This window comes from Wyeomyia smithii, chromosome 2, assembly GCF_029784165.1.
Source record: "Wyeomyia smithii strain HCP4-BCI-WySm-NY-G18 chromosome 2, ASM2978416v1, whole genome shotgun sequence".
NCBI lineage: Eukaryota > Metazoa > Arthropoda > Insecta > Diptera > Culicidae > Wyeomyia > Wyeomyia smithii.
Window position 1 is genome coordinate 272,116,701 of NC_073695.1, and position 26,360 is coordinate 272,143,060.

Consider the following 26,360-nt stretch of genomic DNA (forward strand, 5'->3'; position numbering starts at 1 on the left):
CCAGAATCAGTATGGGACAGTTTTGCGGGTACCGGCAGCAAACCTGTTGCAAAACATACGTTGACATAAGACAGGCTGTCGTAAGTGTACGTTAACCTTGCAGTCTTGTAAACCACTTCTGCAACTTTTTTTCTAATTATAACTTTTCAATTTTTATTTCACTTACTTCGAACAAGCATTAATGTTCAGTTAACAATGTGTAGTTTTTGTAAAAAAAAAATCAGATCTTTAATAAATGAGTTTTTTAGAATTCATATTCAATTTATTTTTTCAACTTTTTTCCAAGAAGATTTTTCAATTGCTGGTTAGTCTTTTTCTGGAACGATAAAATAACTATCTTCTACTTTACTGAAGACATCACACAAATCATGTTGGCTCAAATAAAACAACTAGCTATTTTGAAAATTTTAAGTTTCTTATTCCTCCAAGACCAAACATCCATCAATGTTTAGCTAACCTTTTGTAGTTTCTACAATTGAAAATAAAACTTTTGAAAATTTTTAATTCTCTTTCAATTGTTTTGTCCTCCTAGAAAACTTTTTCGGAGAGACAAAAATATTATCTACAACCAGGCTTGTCGTTTCACCCCAGAGAATCACTAGCGTGTAGGAGAATATCATTCCCTGCGGAAATAACCGCTCTCACATTGCACAATGTCCAGAAACCGAATTGAGGGGTTGAATGATTTTTTGATGAAATCAGGTATCAAACTTTTTCATTTTTGTAGATAGAAGAAAAAGTTGTTCTACAATGTTATAGATTTACAGTAACTATTTAAAAAGTTTTTTTATATCTTTGAAAAAACCAGATTCAGGTCTTTTTAAGTAAAACAATTTGCAATGCTGAAATTGTTCACATCTCAAATTTACTCAAAGTTATGCGTTTATCATTTGTTTGTCATTCTTTTTGGGGCAAACATGAAAAATTTCTCTTGGTCTCAATTTGAAGGGCAAATTCGACTCTATATTTGGAGAAATTTTTAAAAATATTTTTTTTATTTAAGTAAATTTAAAACTATGCCAAAAATTGTAATAATTCTATATATTTTGCATGTAAAAGCAAACAAATTTATTTTTTAGCATTTTTTTGCAAACTCGAAAAAATACCTCTAGTTTGATCCAAATGGGTCAAAAATCGATCAACTGGTTCAAAAGTTATGAATTTTTAGAAATAAAATACATCGAATGAAGCCGTTTTTTATGGTCACTGGTGAGCAATTCGACACACGTGCTTGAAGAGAGCAGCGAATCGTGTGTATCTGAGGAACTTGCAAAAAAACACCGTGGTGGAATCTGAAATGTTCGTTGAGAGAAAATAAATTAAGGTGAACTTTCTCGCCTGAAGACATTACCACAACAACAACACAACGCGCACTGCAGTGCATTCACAGTGAGTCTTCTAAGTGCATATCAAATAAGGGGAGCATCTGGGTAGAAAAGAAGATTGCGTTTGGTTTGCATTTCAGAACTAAAAAATAATAAATCCAAGCCCCACTCCGTATCACATTGTTCCACGAGAAAACTCAAGCTTACTCTGTTTAGGCTGATCAGACGTACCGTTTTGGACGGGACAGTTCCGTTTTTTCGACTGTTTTTAAGCGTCCCGTCTTTTTGCCATTTTGTACCGATTTTGGATACTCTTTGAAAAAATCTTAAATAGAGCTTTGCATTGAAATTTCCCTGAGTGGAAAATAAGTTTCCAAGCAGCCAGGATTTTTTAATATTACTGAATACGTTTTGTGCTTTCCTGACAGTACCGCACCGGACATCGCATATCGTGAATTGATGAAAAAGTCACGATTGAAAGTTGATTTGTTAGTCAAAATCTCGATCATCATGTGACGAATTTCAGGAAGACATTGCAAACAATCACGCTTTTTAGTTTCGGGCAAGTTCATCAAAGCAATGAATAATTGTTTGTATACTTTGGTTGGTAAAAATTTTCAAAAATCAATTTTATCATGTGTCCCGTTTTTTGAACCCTTTTGTCCCGTTTTTATCCCGAGGAAATCTGGTCAGCCTAACTCTGTTGTATTGTCTCAGCAGTGCGCACTACGGTGTACTTGTCAATTTTCACTAGAATGAATGAACACTTGTTTCGCTCGGCTGTGGTGTAGGTAGCAAGTGAGTTTTTTTCTGCGGGCGGCAGAAGCACAGTTCGAAGCAGAAAAAAAACTGTGGTGCAAAAGATTGCTACACGCAACGCTCATGCTGGAGAAGAAGTGGGCGGTACATTTCGACTCCACTCTTTCCACATATTGAGAAGAATAGCGAGCCTGTCTACAACATTGCCGAAGACGTTATACCAATCAAACAATCTTCGATTCCTTTTTAATATAATCCCATCTCAAAAATGACTCTTGATTGAAAAATGAGGAAAAATTGCATCTCTAGTTTATAGAAATATCTGTGCAAATGAAAAATGACCAATAAAAAAATAGAATTGAATTATCCTATGTTACATGGAATTGATCATTTAGTAACCGTTACGAAAAATCTCATACAGATCGGACTCGATTATCCGGAGATTCAATTACAGGTCGGACTCGATTATCCGGAACATCAAAAAAAAAATTCATTTCGGATTATCGAGTTTTCCGGATAATCGAATCACACAAAAAATACTGAAATTCTGCGATTAACGAACATAAAATAAATATTTCTTTTCTTTATTTTACCTGTATGATGCAGTGGCATAACAAGAAGTTATTTCTGAGGCGAAAAGAGGTAAAATCTTGAGCAGCAAAAATAATAAATTGGACATTGATTATTTTCACTTAATTCGAACATATCCCAAACATGCCGGAGATGACTTAAATGGTAACAAATATGCCAGAAAGGATGGTAAAGGTAAATTTCAAAATAAACATTAAAAACGAACACCAAAAAAATAGAATTCCGGAGAATCGAGTCTAACATTCCGGATAATCGAGTTTCCGGATAATCGAGTCTTCAGATAATCGAGTCCGACCTGTATCCGGAATTTTGGACACGAACTTTTTTTGTATAATTGAATTTTTGAACCATTTCATAAGTTGGTAGTAGTTAAAAAATCTAAGAAGCTCATTCAAACTCGTTTAAAATTGTTTGTTTCTAATAATATTCGAAACGTTTTTTGCCTTGGGTTTTGTTTTGTTTTCTTGTATAACTAGACTCATCACTGTGACCAGAAACCTTGATCTATTGCGATATTGTTCAGGTGTCTGCTGTATTATTAAAGGTGATTGACACGCTTATTATTTATCCGTGCTTGTGTGTATGCTTTTACGCTTCCTTTCATGCTTACTGCTATATTTAACGGAGCCTTGTACCCCTGCTGAATATCGCCAATAATAAGGGGCTATCCACAGTCCACCTGGACAGCTTTGGGGGAAGGAAGGGAGGGTCCATGTAATGTCCAAGGTCTATAAAAATATTTAAAAATTTATATGGGCAATTGGGTTGTTTAGCTATTCACGGAAAATCGTTAATAATTTGTGTGGATAGCCCCTAATTCCCTGATGAAGTTTCGACTTCATGTCCCTCTGGACAGTTTTGTTATGAGAGGACCTATTTTGTCGAGAGGAAATCATCGAAGTATTGTAGAATTCAACATAAAAGAAGGCTAAGTGGGAAACCAGGGAATTATCCCATACTAAATGTCCTTTGATCGAATGGCATTTACTTAGACTCGAACCCATGACCAGTCGCTTGACAAAGCAACTACCTTATTTTAAAATACTTATACACTGGATTCTCTTTTTACGCGAAAAATGCGTGCGCGCAAAAAAAGAATCGCGTATAAAAACAATCGCGTAATTTCGAGAAAATCGCGTAAAAAAATCGTGAAAAATGAAATCACGTGAAAAAAAGTCAAAAGATTTTTGATTTGCGAAATAAACTTCCTTCAAAATGGTTGGCAAAAAACTTGCCTCCAAAGGGTTTTTTTTACATTTATGAACACAAGTTGGCTGTAATTCACTAGAAATTGTTCATCTTGATGTACCGCGTTATTCTAAATTTTTAACAGCCAAGATTACGGCATTAGAGTTGAAAGAATGAAAAACTGCTTTTAAAAGACCTTTTTAGAAAAAGTCTTGTAGCTCTGAAATCTTAATTTATAGAGGTTTGAGGTATTCAGCAAACAGTTTTGTAATAAATGTATATACAACTTAGCAGAAAAAAATGTTTGTCTAGCATGTCACGTTCAAGAGTTAGGTGTGGCGCCCTCTAAAGGGCGAAAATTGTAACTAATTCATTTAAAGCATAAGTAGAACAGCAGGGAACGAAGCAACTTCCTAGAAGATATGGATAAGATAGGACTTGAAAATACAATTTTGCCGTCCGTTCTTTGGTTTGGTCCCAGTGTATGCCGTTTGAGAGCCTACAAAGTTATAAAAAAAAAAACACAAAATCAGAATGGTGCAAATTATAAGGTAATGTATCATGATCGGACCAATTTAGACTATTTTCATGGTACATAAATTTTCATGTCACATTTTCACCACTAATATCGCATGAAATCATAAATAAACTACGCTTATCGAAACAATCTATTTGTCTGGTTTACAAGAACAACAATTTATGGCAAATTTGACGCGAATTTATTCAAATATATCGTTTAATCTGATCATAGGATTTGTATCATAACCGGGCCCGCCATTTTATTTCAGATCCATTTGAATTTAAGTGTTTTTTTTTTTGGTAGATAATTTAATAGCAAAACTTTTCTCCAAGAATTGTTTCTAGATACGTGAAATCCATCATTTTATCAAGCACAGCCTAAGTGAAACGGTGAAGTCCCGGAAGTAAGCTGTTCCGATTATGATATAAAACAGACCCTCGCATCTCACCAATAATCTCAACTTCAAAGCAAATTATTTTGCACAAAAAGTGTTTCTACAAGAAACCTCAATGTTATGGAAGCATTTCACAGTAAAATATACTACAATCATTGAATATTTGATTCCATTACCACTGCTTGCAATGATAGAAATGTAAGGGCAAATTGTGTTCAGAACTGGATTATTTTTTCAACAATTTTATTTTTTTTAAATAATTATACTCATTTTTTTTTTCAACCATTGTAACCAAACTTTCTGACCGGCATCAGAAGAAGTTTATTGATGTGTTTGCTGAGTGTTCGATATTTTTGAGTTTATAAACTAGTGCAAAAAATTTCACTTATAAAAATTGTTCGTTTTCGCAGTGTTCCGATCATGATACATTACGTTATACAGACTCAATTTTCAACATTTGCAACGTCGCGCTAATTTACAATAGAATAATATAATAAAAATTCGTCTCCGTCGGTGGCCTTCGTTCCTCCTGATGACACCGACGGAAAGATGACTTCGAGAACTCAAATATCCCAAGTAATGATTTACTTTTCGTAGTACTCGTTGAGATGTTCGTGAAACTTACATCTGAATGTAAACTTGTTTGATTTGATATAAATCATAAGATTATGACATTCAGTTGATGTTTAATTTTGTATCTGTTTAGCTTTCAAAAAATGAGAAATGATGTGACATAACGTAACAGGTCAAGCTAGAATGTTTTCTGCTAGTTCTCTCGCCATAAGTTTCTGCTTCAAATAACCGAAAAACATAAATCAATGGCAATAAAAACCGCTTTGGAACACAACTATTTTAAGACATTCGAAAAAAAAAACGTCCGTTCAACCATGATGTGACAGCATTTTTTTAGCCAATTTTAGCAGCAGGAATAATCATCAACAAGCAACGACACCTTCACACAGCACACCACCGAGTGATCTCTTGAACGGTGGAAGGTAAGTTTTTTCGTGCGTTCGTTCGTTTGATCGTATGCAACCGTGTCAAATATTCGTGTCTAGTTTCGGATGAAATCACCACCACGACAAGCACTCCACTCGGTCACGGTCAAATAAACAATTGTTACCCGACGCCAATCGCCGATTAAGGCCAGTGACCAGATCGGGACCGGTGACGCCGCAGTAAGCACAAATTCTGTGACTACTTTTTGAAGAGTCATCTAACTCAAGTAAGCGATTTGTGTGTGCAAAGATCACTCGAATAAACACCTCCAATGTCAATATTTTTGCCGCATGTCGACCGGCATCGTAATCTACGCTAGCCTAGCCTAGAGCGAATGATCCAAATGCAATCGCGGAATTGATACGGCCTTTGCGTCAATTAGCCAGCCGAGCGAGTGACATCTGGCGCAGCAAAATTGGCCAGACCCTGATTCTCGGACGAGAGTCGCGATCCGCGTCCGTCGGCCGAGAATGTGTGAATCTCCAATGGTCGATAATTGCGATTTCCATCGAAAGGAGGAAACGGCAGCCAGCATCCACCAGCAGCAAAGTGACCTTCTTCTTCGAGTTCGACTTGATCTTCTCGATCATCGTGGCACAGCGCACGGACAGAAAGACGGTGAAGAACATCGGCTTTACACACGCAAGACGAACGAGGAAAGATCCCGGCCGCAGCAACACACAGTAATTATGATTGAGAGTGAGATCGGTGATTTTGTTTTTGTATTTCCTTTCCTTTCGCTTCGCTTCGCGTTCTTGATCGGTAGAATTTTAGTGCTAGGCTTTGAGAATTTTGGATGTTTTTTTTCTTTCTTCTTCGCTTACACCAATCGGTTGTTCATTTTCAGCCAGTGTTCTCAGGTGTGATAAATTCGTCGAGGAAAGCGGGTCGGAGGAAGCGGTGTTGCTTTTTGTGTGTGTGCGTATATGTGTGTTAAGGTTATTAGATTTGACTTTTTTTCTGGATTGCCTCTAGCTTGTGCGTTCTGTGTGATGTTCGATCGTTCGAAAGAACCGGACTGGGAGAATAACAAAACCGAAAAAACTGAATTTGTTTTCCAAAAGAACCGGTTACAGCCGAGTCGTAAAAATTAACGGAAGGATTTTGTTTTTCGAGAAACGACACTGTCTCTATGTGGAGCTCTTTAAATGCGTTTTGCCTATGGATAAAAACATTAGACTACCAGTTTATTGACTTTTAAGCCACAATGGACGAGACATATTGCGAGTTGTTCCCTAGGAAATGGGATCTAGTGCTAATTTGACAGCTGTTTCACAAACTGCTTAGGCAATTAGCGATCTACGCCAGCACCGTGGATAGTGGGGCGACTTCATATAGATGTTAGTCAATCAAATGAAGTGTTTAAACCAAAGAAAAAAATTGGTTCGTGTACGATTTTGTAACGCCGAGCCTTGATTTTGTGTGTTTTTTAAATAAAAAAAAATCTAAGATCTGTTTCCCCGAAAAAAAAATCTTTCCTATTTTTTTTTTTGAACTGTTGAAAACCAGGAAAAAAACAAACGAATAAATGGAATAAAAACATGTTAATACTATTATCACAGTTGCACCCTCATGGAACTGGCCACCATTTTATTATATATGATGAATCCACACTCAATCCATTTGGCTCTGCCTAGAAATTATTTTTGTTAGTGATTGCCTGACTTCAAGAATCATAAAAAATCAAATTTTATCGTATGACTCTGAATCTTTGGATTTTGATGCTTCGATAGTAGTATAATTATTGAAACACGGACAATTCACCAGGAAGAATCAATTGTAAACTATTTCTACGCTACGCTTAAGATTCGAGAGCGACTGTTATCTACAGGATAGCCTGCGCGCTTATCTGCGAAACCCTCATAAGCAGCGATATTATTTTTTTTAAATCAATACCTCTTCGTCACATCGTACATAAAGTGCACCCATATTCTCACCGAGTTGTTTCACTCATTTCTAAACGGTTTCCACATACTTGACGGATCGAACAGAGCCATTCAACGCAACGCCTAGACCAAACCCAACCAACAAGACTACCATTAGAGAGAAGTCCGTAGACTGCACACTGCATTCCGCTGTGCATGTTCACTCACACTTACACCCACACCCCGATGATACCCTCGTCGTCACGTCCATCGCTGCAACAGCAGCACCAGCAATCCACCAGCTCAGCAGGAACCATCAGGAGTGTCCCGTTCATTCAAGCAATTCATCGAAGTCCTTGTACACCGCATCAACGTGGCGGCACCCAACAACGACGACAATTGCCCGAACTGTTGTAAAAATCCTAGATTTACACTTACACAGTGATGCAACGAGTCAGCGATGAGAATTACTTCGCCTTCGTAATTGCACAATAGACAGCATCAATTTTGTAACCACTGAACTTGAAATACAATCATCTCTATCCATCGAGCAGAACTGTGGTAAGAAGCAAATTCTCACAAAATGCAGGTCATTGTACCACCAAGGCACCCACAACTACACACTAGATTCCGCCCAGAATGCACTTCTGCTGGGACAACTTTCTTTCTTCCGATAGCCTCTCGATTTTTATTCCATGCTCGAAACGTGCGAAGTTACACAATTCTTCCTCTTCACTCTGGTATTGGTTTCTATCACCTTTAGATCCGATCACTCAGCAGTAGCTAGCAGGAAAAGGATGCACACTTTCACCGTTCGCACATTTCCAACTCTTCGCGATGCTGTGTGTGGCACTTGACTCGGCTAATCCTGCCAATACTCCACGCGAGCCGGTTTACCGGGTGTGTTGTTTTATTCCAACTAGGTTAAGGTTTCATCCTCACTTGTACTTCAGCAAAAGTAGGCAAATGAAACAATAGTTTCCACCCCAACACTCTATATTAGGATCTTCCTTGGATCACACGTTCGCGGCGCACTTTTTTTTCTCGATCAACTACCGGCACGACAAAAGCGCAAAAACGCTAGTGAACGCGCGTGAAATCGCGTGCTGCAGCACCACGCAACAATAATAACGGGAACGTTTGCTCTAATGTCGTCCTCCTGTGTTGTACTGTGTGTCCGTTCGCCGGGTTTACGTGTCGCGCGATTTGGAACTTCAAATCTTTATTATGATTATTATTACGACGAATCCGACTGGGGCAAGCAGCAGCTCACACGGCCACCGCGCTCGGTTACTCTGGTGTATTATGGAAGAAAGGTACACTGTTAAACTGTTGAACACAAGCGCTAACAACTCTACACCGCATGACGGACAAACATATACTACAAGCTGGTGGAGAAACACTAGTGACCGAGACCGGGAGAGTGATCGGTGGCCTCTGCGACGGTGAGCCGGTGTTAGTACGCCGAATGGTTGTGCATGTGTCTCGCTTCGACTGAACACCGTGTTTGTGTGTGTTGTTTCGTGGGAGACGCAATGATTTCGCTTTCCTCCGCAAGCCGCCGCATCGCTAGCATCGAAGACGACGACGCCGACGACGATGATGGTATAGCCACTCTTATATCCACCTATACTTTGATGCGAGCTGTTTCTCGCTGGTTGTATGAATGGTGTTTTGATTCGAAGCTATGCTGACACGGGACGGAAGGAAAAGCTGTGGGTAGCGGTAATCACGCAGCGAATGGTGCAGCTCTATTTTATAGCCGTACGGGATGGTATGAGGGTAATAAGGAAAGGAATTTCGGTGTATGCATTATGTGCCCGTAGAAAGGCAAACGGCGTGCTGGATAGTTGTTTTGGGATGAACAAAATCGGAACAACATTACAAATCATTGTCATTTTATCTTTCAAGGCGAAAATTTTGTATATTGAAACACTACTACTCTAGAAAGATTATAGTTTATTTGTCATTTTTGTAGAATTTGGTAAAAATGCGTCAACGTACGTCAAAGTGTGGCGCAGTAATTGCTCGGCGGGTTCGTCGCTTCAACGTTATGCTTAAGAGAGAACTCATTTAAGTCTCTGATAAAATGTTGGTGGTTTAAGGCACCAAAATTCACAGGAATGGTTAAAAAGCTATAACTGGTCAGCACACAGTTTAGCCGAACGAAATCAAACATCCGTATCATAACAATATAACCAAATAACAATTAACAAAATTTGTTTTTTTTTTTTTTTGGTAATTTGGTATGGTATTTTATTCTGATAGTGCAAAATTCAATTGAAAACGAGTTTGAGTTAAAAGCACATACTATGCCATCTATGGTAAAGTCTGTTCTGTGTTGCACCTCGGTATTGCCATGGACAATTTGATGAAATAACCTAGCACAACAGCGAGTACCAGTTGCTGAAATGTTTCATTCGAATTAAGTTTTGGACTACGCGTCCGGATTTCATCGCCTCATTGCATAACATTTCAAACGCAACCGGGAGCTTCTACGCACTCAATTTCCGAATTGTTCTCTACTCTTAGTAGTGATGTATTATGTAAGTCTCCTTATGAAAAATGGTAGATTTCATAAAATACGATTTTCAGAGCTTTCGGAAATTCATTTTAGGGCTGGTAGCGGTCAAGGATGTCAAAAATAGTGATTTCAGTAACTAATTGATGGAAGAAGTGTCTAAATAATGACCGAAAAACGGGAGAAAAAGTGACCAAGTATGGCAGTTCGTAGAAAAAAAAAATCAAACCGTTCCTAAACCACGTGGTCATATTTTGATGCCGTTTCAAGGTTTGAGTAGGAAATGGGACAACTATTAGAAAAACAGTAGTCACTTGCTTTGTAACTTCACTCATTCTCAATATGGTTTGCGTTGTAGTAGAAATATGAGTGCGAGGGAAAATTGAAGAGAGAGAGAGAGAGAGAGAGAATAGGAGAGAACAACGTGAAAAATGAAGTGTTTCATTTCTGTTTTTAGCGATACCACTTACTATGCCCCGCACGTGCTGTTCAAATAAATCATTGCGTAGTTCAATCAATGGTCCATTTTAGAACAATATTCGAATTATTGTTTACTGCATGACATAAACATTTCGAATTACGCTTGGTGATAGGTCTCAATAGATTAGTTTTACCAGTTTTTGGTGAAGAGTAGAAAAAAAGTAGTCTTCTATCAGATAGATACAAGCGAAACGGCGGAATAACCTAGAATTTGTAACAAAATTCGCTGAGGATGACCTAAATAAATATGATAAAGTAGGTCGAAACGTTCGGAAATATTTGCCTTTTAAGTCTACTATTTACCGAAAATTTTCGATTATCCAACATTTATTTTTGCAAAATCCTGGAATGTATTATATATCATATGGGTCATTCCATACGAAGTGACCACGAAAAAGCACAAACTTGGACACAACCATTACAGATTTTGCTCAAAGTTGGAAGAATTATTCATCTACTGTCTCTTTGGAAAAATCCCAAATTTGGTGTCGATTGGAATACCCCCCGCTCTGTGGGACCCCCCTGTTTATTGCAAAGTAACGCATTTTTTGTTCAAAATCTCTTTTTCTTTTTCTTACAATTCATAGACGTAAGTTGTCCGAAAAATACGGATAAATGACTTTTAAAGAAAATAAACCAAGGAATCCAGAAAAAATATAAGTGTGACCGGAAGTGTTGCCAGATAAATTATTTTTGTATTTGAAAACAAAATTTACATTTTTCGGCAAATGCAGCCATTTTTATTTTAAATTTGATGATATCATCGTGTTCCTTGGAAAATTTCACATAAGAAACAACTATCACCCCGAGGTAATATGAGCCAATCTCGAGATATAACATTTTTACGAAAAATGTTGTAAACTTCGTAATTATTTTTTGTTCTACAATTTATAGACGTAAGACACCCGGAAAATAGTGACAGGTGAATTTTGAAGAAAATAAACCAAGGAATCCAGAAAAAATATTATTTTTGACCGGAAGTGTTGCCAGATGGATTATTTCTGTATTTTGAAACTATATTTGCATTTTTCGGCAAATGCAGCTAATTTTATTTTAAATTTGATGGTTTCATCGTATTTTTTGGAAAAATTTATGTAAGAAACACTTATCACCCCGAGGAAATATGAGCCAATCTCGAGATATAGCATTTTTACGAAAATAGTTCTGAATTTCGTAATTATTTTTTCGTAAAAATGTTATATCTCAAGATTGGCTCATATTACCACGGAGTGGTAAGCGCTTCTTACGTAAAATTTTCTGAGAAACACGACGAAACCATCAAATTTAAAATAAAATTAGCTGCATTGGCTGAAAAATGCAAATTAAATTTTAAAATACAAAAATAATCTATCTGGCAACACTTCCGGGCAAAAATAATATTTTTTCTGGATTCCTTGGTTTGTTTTCCTCAAAATTCACCTATAACTATTTTTCGGGTGTCTTACGTCTATAAAATATAAAATAAATTAATTACGAAGTTAACAACTTTTTTCGTAAAAATGTTATATCTCGAGATTGGCTCATATTACCTCAGGATGATAGTTGTTTCTTATGTGAAATTTTCCAAGGAACCCGATGAAATTATCAAATTTTAAATAAAAATGGCTGCATTTGCCGAAAAATGTAAATTTAGTTTTCAAAACAAAAATAACTTCTCTGGAAATACTTCCGGTCAAAACTTATAATTTTTTCTAGATTCCTTGGTTTATTTTTTTCAAAAATCATCTATCAGTATTTTTCGGACATCTTACGTCTATGAATTGTAAAAATAAGAGATTTTTGACAAAAATTGCGCGACTTTGCAATAAAGAGAGGGGTCCTGGAGAGCGGGGGGTATTCCAATCGACACCGAAATTGGGATTTTTCCAAAGAGACAGTAGATGAATAATTCCCCCAACTTCGAACAAAATCTGTGATGGTCGTGTCCAAGTGGAATGTACACTTCGTATGGAATGACCCATATATATATGTGAGAAATAAAGCAGCAATCATCGAATCGCAAAGCAAGTTATAGTTCTAACGAAATTGTACAAATTGCGAATGACTTTCGTTGGATATTAAAACTGATTTGCTGATGGATGAGTGGAATCTGCTCCAATGCGAGAAAGATATGCAAGACAGTGGGAACATGAGGATTGATAATTACTGGAATCAATTCTTCGGAATGAAAACCGCTAGAGGAGCAGATAAATATCCTTTGGTGTCAACAGTTGTGCGGTCTTAACAATATCCCATGTGAATGCTGATGTCGAGCGGGGATTCTCGAAGTCAGTAAGAATCCAACGCTCGAACTTCAATGTGTGAGAAAACATTAAATGCAATGATGGTGCCGAAAGGTGGTTTAAAATCATATGGAAATCAGGCTCACCTCGTCCTCATTCCCAGAGAATTGATTGTGATGGCCAATAAAGCGCATGGAAGTTACAAGCAATATTGAGAAAGGCAGAAAATGTGCGAGAAGAAAATAAAAAGAAGATAAATGAATTGGTGGATTCAGTTAAAATGGAAGAAAAAAAGCAGAAAACAAAAAATCTCAAAATAACAATTGAAAGACAAGAGGAAAACCTAAGGAACGCAACAAGAAGAACGATAAAAGATGCGGATAAGATCGTGGTTATACAATAAAAATTGACGCGCGTCGAAACAGATCCCAAACGGTTTGACTCAGTTCGCGCCGCATCGCCTCAGTATAACCACGGCCTAAGTATGATTCGATGAGCGTGAAAATCATTTTTATTCATAATACAGATTGGATTCGATTATCCGAAAACTCGATTATCCGGAATTAGATTTTCCTGAATTTCAGACTCGATCATCCTGAATTTTATTTTTTTGGTGTTCGTTTTTAATTTTTATTCCGAAATTTTACCTTTACCATTCCTTCTGACATATTTGTGATAATTTATGTCACTTGCGGCATGTTTGGGACATGTTCGAAATATGTGAAAATAATCAATGTCCAATTTATTTTTTTTGCTACTCAAGATTTTACCCCTTTCGCCTCAGGAATAATTTCTGGTTACGCCACTGCATCATACGAGTAAAATAAAAAAAGGAAATATATATATATATATATATATATATATATATATATATATATATATATATATATATATATATATATATATATATATATATATATATATATATATATATATATATATATATATATATATATCATGTTCGTAACTAGCAAATTTGAATACTTTTTCTGTGATTCGATTATCTGGAAAACTCGATTATCCAGTATGAAATTCTTTTAATGTTCCGGATAATCGAGTCCGACCTGTACTAATGAATTTTTTATAATACAGATTGTTCTCGGAAGTTAATGCTCGTCTTAAAAAAGTCATTGAAAAACATGATATGGCGTAGGTCGAGCTTGTTCAGACGATGTTAGAAGGTGTATCAGTAGTTCGGAAGCAACAATCTACACAGAAACGTGCGACTGATGAAGTACAACTAACCGTGGAGAAACAAAAATCCCGTCTAGCCACTGGCTTTTCTACGAAAAAACGTAACAACTAACATAAAATACTATTTGGTCACTTTTTAATTAATATAAAGTCACTATTTGGTCACAGTTTTTTATATTTTGGTCACTCAAGTCACTACTATTGCCTAACGCTTCGAGCCCTGCGATCGCGCTGTTTATTAGTGTTAAGAGAAAAGTATACTTAGTTTGAGTGGTTACGCGACTCTTACGAGCCGGTATTTGTAGAAAATGCTCAGCTTACTGTTCAAAAGTGAAAATTTGTATGTAGGAGTTTTTGGAGCCGAAAAGGGTTACTATACTGGTTTTAAACCCCTTCCTCATCTGGAAGGGAGGGCTTCCATATCAATAAAACACAAATTTATGCATAACTCAAGAACTAATCAAGCAAATGCACATAAGACGGTGAATGGACAACCAATCAAACGGTATTGAAGGTGAGTTACCCTGGAATATTTGTTCAGGGGATTCAAGAGAATCTTACGTAAGATTGAAAAAATAAAAAAAACTGAAAAAAAAAGATTAAAAAACTAAAAAAAATTTAACTAGTTGAATTATTTGTCCCTGCTATCTTAACAGTTGAAACTTGGGAAAGCAGTGAATTCGCCGTCGCTGGGTGATTGCGTGCTCTACTTCATTTCTACTTAATTTTGAATTTTGTTTACTTTATCTTTAACATAACTTGTTCTGTTTTATCCTCTACGAATATGTGTAAAAAATGTTTTACCTACGAAAATATTTTTTTCCCTTAAAAAAGACAATCTTACGTAAGATTCGTGGGGGGGGGAGGGGTAATGCAAAATCTTACTAAGCCTTATTAGGGGGGAGGGGGGGGGTCGAAAATTTCGAAAAAAGTCCTCACATAATTAATAGATGACGCCTTAAGTTTCAGTGGAAAGCAAAAACGTACGCAGGCTGCCATACACCTTTCCACATTGCTTGAATATAAATTTATCAAAGATTAAATTAGATTGTATAGATATTCCAAGACATACAGCATCTTCAACAAAATGGATTTCTGAGTTATTAAATTCTAACGTTGGTTTTAATACATTGTTGTTGTGAGAGTTGTTGATAAATAAAGCATTGGTTTTATTCACATTCAAAACAAGTTTATTTCTGGTCGACCATTCATGTATTCTGGTTAAGTCTTCGTTCATTTTATTCGAAATGATCTAAGCGAGATGAGCCAAGCTCATCTAGACATCATCTGCGTGAATGTGAATTTGAAAAAAATCATTCAATTCAGGTCATTTATATATAATGAGAATAAAACAGGCCCTAGAATCGAGCCCTGGGGTACTCTTGAGGGTATATCAATGAATCTAGAATATGATAAACTCATGATTTTGTAGTTTTTGATCTATATTTTCATAATTGATCAATGAAAGCTTGATATATAAAACGGCTCATATTGTAGAACGCCTATAAAGTGACCTCTTTCAAAAAGAAAGAAAACAGTTTTTCTGAATATTTTAAAATATGCAATCCCTACTAAAGCTGTTATGGTATGTTTGCATACAATTAAGAGCTTATTATGTTGGTTTCCTAAAACCCGAAAAATATTTGATTTTACCCCGCAGAGTCAGCCGCAGGCTACATAAAAAATGATCGGAATTTTCCTGAATTTGACCTTCAAAACCATCAAATGTAAGCGCATGTAAGCACAGCTGCTAATAGTGTGCCTGATAGCCCTTTCTGTGCCCTTCAAGAATCATTGTTGAAAGTTTGAACAAACCAAATGAATTCTTTGCCATTGGGAACGCTCGACAAACTCGCAAGCACAGATCAATACTTTCGTGTATAATACAGACACACTTGGTTTGTGTGTCCCTTCCACCTACTAGCACGCAAAAGTGGAGAATCCAATTTCTGTCTTAGGATTAGTATCATTAAACATTGAGAAAAGCTCGCTGAAAGTTCCATGCATGTACCGTTTTTGACGAATTCTCTTGCCAGTAGGAGTTGGAATGGTTACCTTTTTTTTCGCACATTTATTTGACACGGCACAGAATGGTTAACTTATCATGAACTCCAGGTATTATAGTACAGTTTTAGTGATAAAAACGACAGCATTTTTATGTGCTCTCATCTCTTCGGCTGAGAGAGATGTGCACGAATCAGGTAATGCCAATATGCCCTTTTTTACTAAAATGGCAAAATCCGGTATCTTAATATTCATCAAGTGCTTCAAAGAATGTACTGCACGAACAAAAGTGACAAGATACGATCTGAATTCAGCGTCATGAGCTCCTTCACTCTTAGTACTTCGTTCATTTGCTCATTATTGTTTGTGCCAACATCTTCTTTTGATATAACTTCTTCCAAATCGTTAATGTCTTTCGCAAAAAAAAAAAGTTAGTCTGAAGTCTGAATGTTCTTTCAAAAAACACCTCCTGAACTTCAACTCAGCCATACAAAAATTAGATTTCAATTACAAAACTAAAATCTCATTTTGTGACATAACAGCGACATTATAAAACTTTTCAACGATTTCTTGACACAAATCGAAAGATTATAATATTGCCTAGTTTACTATGCTAAGAGTGTCACGGAAAATGGGAAAATAATTATTAATCGAAGAGAAAGTAAACAAAAAGAGCCCCTCAATGTTACTTAGGTCCCTTAGAAAAGTTATGCGAGAAATAATCTAGCATTTTGTTCAGCTACTCACGATAGACAATGGTTAGCACAGCCACATGATTTAATTGGTACATACCTGAAAATAGAGAAAGAAAAGGATAGAATTAGTTAAATTGAACAATATGTTAACTCGTAGCGACGTAGTTCATCAGGAAACCTCATGTCAACGATAGTAGAATGTATATGGCGAGCAACTGCGGGGTTAGGAATCGTTCATTTTCAACGAATCAATTTTTTGGACAGCGGTAACCCAACACAAAAAGTTTTTAGATAAACATCTCCACTGAGACACACCGCCCAGCAAGTTCTCATACTCGCAACGATCCCACCATACATTCACAGCGAACGTCTCCCGTTTCACGCTGCCACATAACCTTGCAAGCGTTCCTCATTCATCAAACATCGACAAACTGTGCCATTTGTACAATTCTCACACTCGTTCGACTAGACTCGACTCAGCACACGGTGACAATACTTACACAAAGTTACATTTCTACTATGCCATACATTTTCACTCGCTGTGTATTCGCTCTTTCTACACTCAACTCTCTCTCTCTCCCTCTCTCGATGCACATCACTACACTACGACGGGTCGTGGTGCTTTGGTTTCTCAGGTGGGAAAGCGCAGGGGGTGGCGGTGGCGGTCGTTTTCAATTTCAATATCAAGGTACTGAACCTGCCCCAGGTTCTTTTGGCTGGCGTACCAACACACAAGCACAAAGTCGTCTCGGTTTACATAGAAGTGCAGCAGCAGCAGCAGCAGCAGCAGCAGCAGCCGCCGCCAAGCAAGCAAGCATATCAAAATTTTGTATAAATTGCGCTCGAGGCGCATTTTTTCCGTATCTATCTCTTCTACTCAACACACCAGTGACACATACAGCGCGCAATACATATGTCCAGATGTCAGCAGCGGTAATAAAGAATGCAACTTCCAGGTTTGCTTTCTCTCTCCCTCTTTCTTCCCGGTTCGGTTCGGTTTGGTTGGGAAGATTTTTTTTCTTTTCGAGTATTCTCTCGTTTTTCCCATTGTATGATGTAATATACAAACAAATTTGTACAACAAATAATAGAGAAGCAAAAGATTTGTGTGAATATTTTTGTGTTTATTTACTTGGGTGGAATTATTTTTCAGCAGGATGAATTAGACAGGATGCTTTTGGTGGATCCTGCGTTTGGAACGACACGATTTTTTCAGGATTGTTTTTTCATAGGAAGATTTTGATTTTTGGGTAGCAAATTCGTCGGTACAAAAAAAGGGTCGGGAAATCTTGGCGCTTTGTTGCAATTACCCCCCAAGCTAGTGTATTCGTGATGCTGGTGGTGGTGGTGATGGTGTGAGAAAATAGTAAAAGTTTTAGCATCAACGTCTATAAATATAAGCAGAGCTATGCGAGAAAGTGTGTACATTTGCCGCCGACTTGAATGTGTGCCACTGCCACTGATGGCCGGATCAGTGGTGCGAAAGCAGGGGCACCCGACGGGCAGGGGAGCCTCGCTTTTCATGTGTGCGGAAATGGGATGGGATGAATGGGTCTCCGCCGCTGCTGATGGGTGGTACGTACAATGAGCAGGCAGGGAAAAGCACAGGAAAACGAAGATGCACGATCGGAGAGTAGCACAATAATAAAAATAATAATAATAATAGTAATAAATAGTGGAAAGGTTAGGGACGGAGCAAGTATCAGTAGTCGTGATGCCAGAGCAGCACAGCACCCGGAGCCGAACTCGGAGCAGTGGGCAAAGGCGAAGGTGGTTGTGCAGAGTTGCAGTGCAGTGCTGATGAACTGTGACTGCGATGCGATGCGATGCGATGTAGTATCCGCCAGCCAGCCAGCCGAGAATGAAATGATTAGTCGAGGAGACACATAAGAGAGGAGACTATTTATTGCTGCTAGTTTGGCAGAGTCTGCTCTGTGTGCTGGTATTAGTAGCACAAACTTCGCATAACATAAAAGCAGGGTATCTTTTTTTTAATCAAAAGGATTGCAACTTCCAATTACTTGCAGTATCTGACTTTGTTGACGATAACAAGTTGGAACTATAAACACACATCCAAGCTGACTGAAAGCATCCATAATTTCCGCTTGCACAAGATTATGGACGGGACGAAGGATTGACGGCGTGCGGTGGAGTGGAATATGCAATGCAGTGCATGCTGCACATGAAAAGAGTAGGAACTTAGGAGGAGGAGGAGGAGAGAGAGGGGAGGATGAAGAGTGTCGACCGACCGACAGACCGAGTGCACCACATGTGCATTGTGTAACTTCGTAAAGTGGCGTCGTCCGGGAATGTGCTACGACACGGGTGGAAAAATCTTCTGTTAGTAGCTACGGGAAAAATCTAGAGTATCTACCGAAGAAGGGACGAATAAGGCACAGATCATTGAAGTCTAATAGGTGAAATGCTTTTTTTTTGTTCTAACGATTGATTTAGGTATAGGTATAATTTAGGTATAGGTAGGTATAATTTAATACCATCGGCTAAAATGCTCAAATACTATGGGACTAGGATTATTGTATTTTAAACTTAACAAAAAAATCCAAGGTGCAACTCAAACAAAAAAAAACTCTAAAATCCGCGTTGAAAAAACTTTTTGAAGAGTCCGATCAGAATGACCTCAAATGAAGTTGTCAATTTATTATAAATTGTAAATTTACTTTGATTTTATTAATGGCAAAAAGCAGTGATGTTTTACGTCTACATTTGGGTCTTATGAATAATAAATCATTCACGTCAACAAAACACGATGTAAACGATCATCAATTAAAACATTACTTTTGGTTCCGTTTCTAGCCGCCAGTGTGGGAAGTAAAAAACTGTTTAATATCTACATGTAGGTAGCCAAAACTATCTAGACAATAAATGGATCTCTTAATTTGCTTTATACGCGAAACTTCTTATAAGTAATGATTGATTATCTTTCACTTCAAACCTATTCTTTTAAATCTGCCATAGCTTTGAATGATTCATTGTCATTGAAAAAAAGTCGCGATGCATTTGAAGCAACCAAATTGACTGTTGACTTATATTTTATAGCTTCGTTCTTGTTTCGCAATTGTAATACCTACGCGTATGAAGGTAACTCTAGCCGGATCTGTGTCCAGCGACCGATAACTAAAGATCAAGGGTAACGGATTTACTTCCCACTAGAAACTTTTATTCATTTTCCAAATTTTGACCGATGTTCGAGAATAGTAAAAGAAACTACCAACGTCGATAACTTCAACTCTACTTCCGATCAAGGCATTCCACTTACCGCAATCTAGCTGCTATTCGGAAACAACCATGACAACATGACAGAAGCCCTTCAACAAGATCGAGAGTATTTTTCGTTCGAGGTTTCTGTTCCTTGCTTACGCGACGCACCGGTCGCTGCTCGTAGTAAGCCCGAACCCGAACAGTGAAAAAGGTCAACAGCTCCAAGCTCCGGGTTCTCTCATTTGCTTGATCGATCGAACGATCGATCGCGGCCCTTACCGCACCGTAGTCGAGCAGTGTGTCGATGACCATCAGAGCAACACAAAAACCTAACCATTCTCTTACCGATTTCGGAGCGACCCGCGTTGCAAATCATGGTCCATAAAGCAGCACCAATCCCTATCCGCACACACAATTCGATACCTATATCCATCTTGCGGCTGAAATGATATGGTCTCTCCGTCGTCCGCGTCTCGCGCCAACTCAACTTTATTATTGGCCTAATTGGGCCAGGGTCAGCGAAGGCCCGCGAAGAATGACTTTTGCGCAAATACCTCACATTTATGCGCGCTTTCAAGCACTGCGCAAGGGGCTACCTCCTCCTCACACACGCAGCCGAACAACGGCCGGTGAAGCGGACATACGTCTCTTGATTTGTTTTTTTTTTTTTTTTTTTTTTTTTGAGAGGCAAGACACGTTTCACCTTTGGTCAAGAGGTTGAAACCGCCGCATGGTTACAGAAATCGATTGCCGTCGTACGATCATCGCTAAATTGTCGCAAACTGGCAGCACGGTAGCGAGTGACGTCTGCCGCACCAGCAAAAGGTAAGTGATCGTGACTAAAGGTTTTCTAAGATGACATTTCGCCCAAATTTCGCACCCACATCCGACATCTTCGCTGTTGTGGCCGGCATTCACATCGAATGCCAAGTCGGTAGGTATGCCCGTTTATGGAACAACCCAAAAAAAAAGCTGCTGTTGCCTCAAAGGTTGTCCGGTTGGTTGAATTTTTTGTTTCGGTGGTCTTTGGATGCCAGAGCGCGAGTATTTGGCATTCCTCACCACGATCGTGGCTTTTTGTTTCCTTCGACTCTTTCGCGAATCGTTGATCGCCGAGTGTTGATAATACGGATGGCGTATATGCTGGGGTTCGCTTTACTGTAGGCATTATTTTGCTAGTTGGTGGGTACTTGGAACTACGTGGTGACGTACGCTGTCGCGCCGTACCGTCGTCGTCGTCGTCGCTCGAATGAAAGTGAGTGAGCTGACCTGAAAACCGATGAATCTGCGTGCCGTGTCCGTTTTGTGTGTCTCTGGTTTAGGCGTCCAATTTGGGTAAAAAAGTGAAAATCGGCAAAGGCTACCCACCATATGGTTGCTGGCGATTGGTGTCACGAGGTTCGCCAGTGGATTCGTAGGTGGAAACATGGATAGGGCTCTTTTCAAGGTGTCTGCAGATTTTTTTTCGTTGCTCCACGGTGATAGGTTCTTAAGCTTAATCTGCGCAGTCACTTTGAAGGTTTACGAGAATATTGGCTGATTGACAGCCATTGCTGCCAGCCACAGTTTTTTTTCACTAAATGTTCGATCAAACTTTAAATACGCGCCGGCCTTGAAACTGTCCACGAGTGCCATCGGATGAAATTAATTGATGCTCTTCAAATGACGCATAAATTATGGACAAGCCGTGAAACCGCAATTCCATAGGGACTGGACTTCTTGTCTCCTCAGCAACACGGTCTGCAACCAGTCTGATTATCGGTGTACGGAGGATTTTCAATAGAAGTAGGGGCTAGTTTTAAACTTTTAAGGTTCCATCTCATATCTCCCATATTCGATTCACTTTTTTTATCTTCTTAAATTTCAAAACGATGGCAGATAACAGTCTCATTTCAAGAATATTGAAATCCTCATAGTTACTGGAACTGGATAATCGAACTAATGGAAAATTCTTCATCAGCAATCGAGAATTGAGTATGAATCTCGTTGAAAAAGTGCAGTGAAGTTCTCACCACTATTCTGTTGTTAATAACGTTTAATATCTTGATTTTTATCGTAACGTTAACATGAAAGCAGCAATTAAATTAGCAGCGTTGGCATTTAAATTTGGAATGCTCATGTTTTCGTTACTATCTCAGTACCGTACTGTAAAAGTAAAAATGTAAAAAAGGCGACAGAGAACAATCAAAATTCGATTATAGAGGCATTCCATGGAAAATAGGTAAAAGAAATATTTTTCAGCAACTTTTCACAGTTGTTCCTTTTTGATAAAAAGGCCATTTTATGATAACTGTTCTTCATGTAGATTCGCGACTGCTGTTTCAAAATAGTCTATCCCCAATTGTTAATGATGGATAAAAATTTCTATATCGAAAAACAGAAAACGTTTAGTAGTGATTTTCTACAATTTTTCAATGTTCTACATTGTTGTTTGCTATCATAGAACAAACAATTTCATCGAAGAAAGTTTATTTTTATCTCTCATATTTCATTAGTTATTGACGATTTTTATTGAAACCATGCACTAATTTACTAACAGATATCTCTAAAATCTGTAAATATCTGCAGACTAAACCATTTCTATATTTAAGTATAAGTAAAACATCATTTTATCCAGATATAGGTATTTGTCTCTCGCTGTCTCTTGTGCAGATATTTATAAATAAATAGGTGCATTATTTTAATAAAAATCTTGAATAACTAAATAAACTTAAGAGATGAAAATAATCTTTCTTCGGTGAACTTGTGTGTTTTATCATATTAAACAACATTGTAGAACATTAAAATATTTATATTTATATTTATAGTTCATTTTAATTAGCAGATATAAGTATAGTGTCTTCGACAATGTTGTTTCTTATAAAATGTGCTAAAACTGTACCCAGCAAAGTGGATTTTTATATGCAAAAATGAGAAAAATAAAACTCTTTTCTCACTTTAAGGTAGATTAATCACAAAACTCTAACTTCTACAAAATAAAAAATAATTAATAGAACAACTTTACTGAAGACCCTATGACTCCAAAGTCATTATTTTTTAAGTTAAGAGTAATTAGTGTAAATTTACGTATTATTCCAGTAAAAATCGTCAACAAACAAAAATATATGTGAGATTAAAATCAACTTTTTTCGGAGATATTGTTTGTTTCGTTGTAGCAAACAATTTTGTAGAACATTCAAAAATTGTTGAAAATCACTATAAAAAGTTATCTAGCAAAAAACATTTTAATTAGTAATCTATAGAAAACTCCACGAAAGTCCATTTAAATAGACTGATACAAGTATGATGTCTTCCACAAAGTTGTTTCTTTTAGAATTTGCTACAACTTTGCGGAACAGAGAATTTTTATATTCCAAAATGAGAAAAGTAAAATTCGTTTCTCACTGTTGAGTGGATTAATCATGGAATTGCAACTTCCATAACATGGAGAATAAATAATGGAACAACTTTGCTGAAGCGGTCACGGCTCTAAAATCAATGTTTTTGGGTAAAAATAATTTCGATCACGGTTCTCCAGCTTTGGAAACAATGTGCGATGTTGAGAAAAGTAGAAAAAAGAAAAAGAAAGAAAACGCATTTTTCGTCCTCCTTGCCATATATTGTGACCATGCGTTTTGAAGTACTATCAGTGTAAAATAATAACATGAATTTTCAGAAAAATCCGCCATGTCTAGCATGAGTTATTAAACTTTTTGTGATTAGAACGTTTTTGGACATATCATCTTTAAAGGCTGTTTTACCCCACTTAACGCCAATGAAAAAAAAAAAATTAAAATTTTGCAAAACTTCCTACGTTGAATAAACAAACAAACGCTGAAAATTTCAGCTCAATCGGAAAATACCAAAACAACATGCGGTTGCGCCTCTCGGGGAGGACTAACGCCTCAAGTAGGCGGGGCCGTGGATGTGGTATTCTGGAAGAACGTAAAAAAAGGTTGGACTGCACTGCGCATTGTTTTTAGATATAAATACGAACGTTGCAAGAAAGTACATTAGTTTTTCGTAGTTTAACCGTCAACAAGTACATCGTTAAGATGGCACCAAGGACACAAGCGGAGCAGAGCTGGGCCCGAAGCTATTAGGAACTACACTAGCTCAAAGTGAATTGTTTCGTACCTCCTGCCAAGAACGAATAATAAGTGACTTTTCTCAAGGCCACAAACACGTTTTTGAAGCAATGCTGAATTTTTGGATTTGGATACGGATTTTATGTGACGTGTCACGGTCGCCATGTTAAAATAGGATGAAACTTTACAATGAGTTTGGCGGAAATTGGCATTTTATTTATAATATATGTTATCCAAGTCGGTTAAGTTTCCTAATGGAGAAATCCCGAGCTGTGGGATTACGAATGGATTATATGATTAAAAAATTGTATAAAGATTAGATAGACTAAATTACATTTTTAGCTAATGAATTTCAAAGTTTTGGCAGACTATTTTTTAACATTTTGGTGCATTTTCTACTGGCTTAGATATTCCTAAATAGGCATTACCGGGGTTTCCCTAACCAAAAATAGTAAAATTACAATTTTTTGATAGAAGTGCAGCACCATAGAGCGTTGCGAAAGGCGCCGGTGTTGGTTTCAAGCTAGCCGTTAATTTTTCGTCGGTTTAGTAGGACAGGTAGGAAATGAGCTAAGTATGCAGTGCCGGTGAAGCCGGTTGTGAACTTAGTTTTTTCTTTCTCTTGTATATCTATATATAAATATATATAAGTTACTGTCTGTACGTAACAATTTAACTCAAGAACGGATAAGCGGTTCGGTTATAAGATTTGTCTGTATCGGTTTTTGAGACCTGGAAAAGTTTTATTGCTGAACGGCTCCCATACAAATGAAACACAAAATTTCTGCATAACTCAAGAACTTATCAAGCAAATAGAACCAAATTTGGCATGTGCAGGTTTTCGGGAACAAGAAATATTTTTAAGGTGATTTGACACTTCTCCCTCTTCTAAAATGGAAAGGTCTCATAAAAATTAAACACACATTTCTGCATAACTTAAGAACTAATGAGACAAATGCAACTAAATTTGACACGTACAGTTTTTGAAAGCAAGAAGTACTTATATTGTGGTTCAACAACCCTTCCTCCTCTGGAATGAAAGGTTTCCCTACGAATGAAACACAAATTTCTGCATAGCTCGAGAGCTAATGAAGCAACTGTTTGAAGTAGGAGTAGATATTTATGGAGTTAGAGGCTCCTCCCTCCTCCGAAAGAGGAGGGCTCCCATACAAATGAAACACAATTTTTTATATAACGCGAGGACTAGTCAAGTAAATAGAACCGAATTTAACATTGAAATGTTTTAGGGGGCAAGACATGTTTTTATGGTGGTTTGATATGCACACAACCCTTGCTGATCATTAATCCTTTAGTGCCCGAGGTAATTTTCAGACGGACTTCGAATAAATCACTATGAATCTTGATAAATATTTTTTAAGTATTGATTGAAACTTTATAGAGGTGTAACTGAGACCGTCTAAAGGCGACACTGGGCATCAGAGGGTAAATTTATAAACATTTCGCTATGCCAGCATCCGACTACAGAAATTTTCTCGAAACTATTGTTAGGTAATGGAGAAGTACCAATTGAGAGATATTAACATATTGTATGAAACCAATGTAGCAACGATACTTTAAGCAGAACTTGGGTGAGGATGTTTTCTACCCTTTAAAATCAATCACTTAAAATGAAATAATTCCCCTTTTGAGTTTTCGTATTTTTTGTTTTTCATTTTTTTGCTTGTTCTTATGTTTTTCATTTTTTTTTCAAATTTTTTAAATTTTATTTTGATTGTTTGAGGATCGGAAATCGATGTCAATACAACTGATTGCATTTACTGACTGGAATAAAGCTGGTCAAATGATATATTGCTAGATTTAATTCAATTAATTGGAAGGAGGCTATATCGTGGAATATATTTTTACAACGAAAGAAAGTCCCGTTGGTCCAAGTGTTTATTTCAGGTTTTTTTTTTAACACAAAACCTCTGTCTAATATGAACCGTTCCAGTTCATCGTACTTCCAAGTTTCGAGGATAGAGTCGATGATATCTATCGTTCTTCAAGATTACCACAAAACTTTTTAATATTTTTTATCAGTCAAATCAACGCACAGCTCATACTATTTCGGGTAAACTGCACACGGTTGCAGCCGGCATCCCAGTGCAAACATGCACTTTAGAAACGCTTATCGCTGAAGACGGCGACGTCCCGCTCGGGCTTCGTTCCCAGCGACTCTGGGAATGAATGTTTGTCCAAAATTGGTGTGTGCATGTGTTGACGTTTTATAGCTTTGTTTATTTTAGATTTGTTCAGTCCAGGAAGACACACCACAAGTTCCAGCTCTCTCCGATGATGACCACGAGGAGTGCCGTGA

The 26,360-nt window shown here is 37.4% G+C and overlaps 1 protein-coding gene across 2 annotated transcripts in view; it reads right to left on the reverse strand.

The window, feature by feature from the left end:
- LOC129723294 (ecdysone receptor) overlaps nucleotides 1-26,360 on the reverse strand; it is a 436,732-nt gene that overhangs the window by 141,113 nt on the left and 269,259 nt on the right. The window contains exon 1 of one of the 2 annotated variants that reach the window (XM_055677427.1): nucleotides 8,080-9,031. The exons of the other annotated variant lie outside the window; for it this stretch is intronic. The gene's annotated coding sequence lies outside the window, so the exon portion shown is untranslated. Of the gene's footprint in view, nucleotides 1-8,079; nucleotides 9,032-26,360 lie in introns of those variants that run through there. 2 annotated transcript variants of the gene reach the window in all.